Source organism: Babylonia areolata, chromosome 29 (genome assembly GCF_041734735.1).
Source record: "Babylonia areolata isolate BAREFJ2019XMU chromosome 29, ASM4173473v1, whole genome shotgun sequence".
In the NCBI taxonomy this organism is placed as follows: Eukaryota; Metazoa; Mollusca; class Gastropoda; order Neogastropoda; family Buccinidae; genus Babylonia; species Babylonia areolata.
Genome location: NC_134904.1, coordinates 33,113,812 through 33,116,311, shown reverse-complemented (window position 1 = coordinate 33,116,311; position 2,500 = coordinate 33,113,812). Strand labels below are relative to the sequence as shown.

At 37.6% G+C, this 2,500-nt stretch overlaps 1 protein-coding gene across 1 annotated transcript in view; it reads right to left on the bottom strand.

Moving 5' to 3' along the window:
• Positions 1-2,500, bottom strand: part of LOC143274980 (FMRFamide receptor-like) — a 12,401-nt gene that overhangs the window by 9,022 nt on the left and 879 nt on the right. The window lies entirely within an intron of this gene.

Here is a 2,500-nt window from a genome sequence, read left to right as displayed (position 1 = left end):
GGAGATGGACTTGTCAATCTCGCAGTGTTATCTAAGGCTAGTTGAACAAAAGCGTGTGACTGAATCATAATATTCACGATAACCGCTCAGGGCATGTCCAGTTCTTTCGCGAAAATTATGATCCGTTGATCGGCGGGTCCAAATCGTGATGCCCTACTCAAAACGGAGCAGACTGAAGGATCAACTTCTGTCTTTCCGATTGTAGTAACTTCATCTGAACTGAGTTATTCCCCTTTGGATCTTTTGGTTAACCGTTTTTGTGTCTGTGTACATCGGTTCAGAAAAAAAAAAGAAGCGAAAACTCAGACATTGCACTTGAGTCTGTGACTTTCGTCCAGACTTGTATACAACTAATTATTGCAGCTCTGCATTGGTATTGGTGACCGTGACGTAATGAAACATTGCAACTCTACACGATCAAAAACGCCATTCCAAGAAAACGGCTATCTTTCGCTTGAATTCGTAGAAAACACACGTTCATATACAAAATCTACGATTTTTGTTTCTCTAAACAGTGTCTATGACCTAGTTAATTTGACCAAATGTTTTGATACCAGGAACCTATATTACATCAAGTTTCCTGATAAAACTGGACCACGTATGCCTCCATTCGTTTTTCGTCAGTCAAAATGCAGTAGTTCTAACACAGTTTCATTTCTAGTTCATCTTCGTGATGCAGGATGCGCGGCGCTACTGTATATCTCGCCATGAGACAGTTACGCAACCTTACATCACTGAAGATCACCGTTTTCATCTGGCATTAGGACTGTATCCTTCCAAAATGCTTGCCCCTCTCAGAATGCCCCTACGTGGTATCTTTAGCACGGGTTAACTCACTCAGTACGGCCAGTCCTCTCTTCTCCTCTACACAGACCCCTCGGATGTCCAGTGGGTGTCTGAATGACCCAACATTTAGCTTCCGTCGTCAGAATTGTGGTATTCTTTGTCAACATGCACGTCTTCAGTATAAGAGCCTTCGCTTGCAATATTTTGATGATGGTCATTGGGGTGAAACGCTGTTAACGTCGTCTCTTTCGCCGTTCGTATGGAGAGAGTTAATTAAACGATATCAGGAAACTATGACAATGCACCATTCTTAGAATATATTCATGTGGTCATCTTTTTCATTATTATTATTATTATTATTATTATTATTATTATTATTATTATTATTATTATCATCATCATCATCCTTGTGTTGGCCACTGCATGTGGTTGCCCAGTGGACATTGTATTTGAATGTCCTGGATGATCCCATGTCATATTTTCTTATTTTCTTTTGCAGTTGAGAGACTGTGGGCTGTGTTCTTCTCTGGTATTTATAGACAGATAATCTTAACCTGGATATCCGTGGCTATTGTAACTTCGAGACAAAATGCTATTCTGTTTAGGTCGTTAATATTACGTTTTATTTCATAAATGTACATGGCAAACAAAAAATACGGAAATAGCCTTGGTATTTTCGTACTTTTTTTTTTCCATTTCAATATATGTACCGTTACGAAAGCATTACACCTATGCTACTTATTCCAACTTTCGAAACACAGCCACACTAACAACATAGGTGTTCCTGGCAAAATTCCGTAGAAATATCCACTTTGGTGATTAAACAAATGCACCTACATACAGACAAACACAAACAATCAAAACGGTTGCTGCTGTACTGAGGCGACAAACACTCTATGCCTTCTTCGTTTCGCAGATTTTGATTTTTATGGCCTACGTTTTTGTTTTGTTAAACCTTATATTGCCTTGCTTGTTCAGAATCTATAAATACGACTCACTTTGTTGGAAAAAAAGAGCTGCATAGTTTAAAAAAAATGAATAGAGGTTTAAAAAAAAAAAGTTTTACTATAGCGCATATTCTTGAGGCTTTATGCATTTCACAATATCTTGTCATTGCCAACATTGCATGTTTCCATGACACTTTTCATTTCTCTTTTCCTGTCTATGTGCATGTAACCCTGTATAACGACCACAGCAGAAAGATGTTGATGAATGAATGTAAGATTTGTGGAATGGATGGGTAACGTAAATGATGGGGAATTAAAACAAAAGTTGAAAAACAAATTACAGAGAGGGATACAATACAATGCAATACAATACAATACAAAACAATACAATACAATACGATTGGAAATTTACTAAAGGGATACACTGTGATAAAAGACAATTCAATACAACACAATACAAGACAATACGATTTAACACATTTCAGTAAATACAATGCAATGCATTAACTTACATTACATTGCAATACAATAACACGGCAATACACTAGCACGACAACATAAAGACTGAAAAACATTTCATCATGCACATCAGAATAACCGTCACACGACATTACTCGAAATTCTAAAGACTTCCTAAACGAGACTGATAAACTCATTGATTTGGGTGTGTTAAGTCGACACGAATGTATGATGTTAACCCTTTCACTGCCAAACTCGCATTTATGCAGCAGCTAGGTAGAGAACCCATGTCACTGAAGGGTGACCAG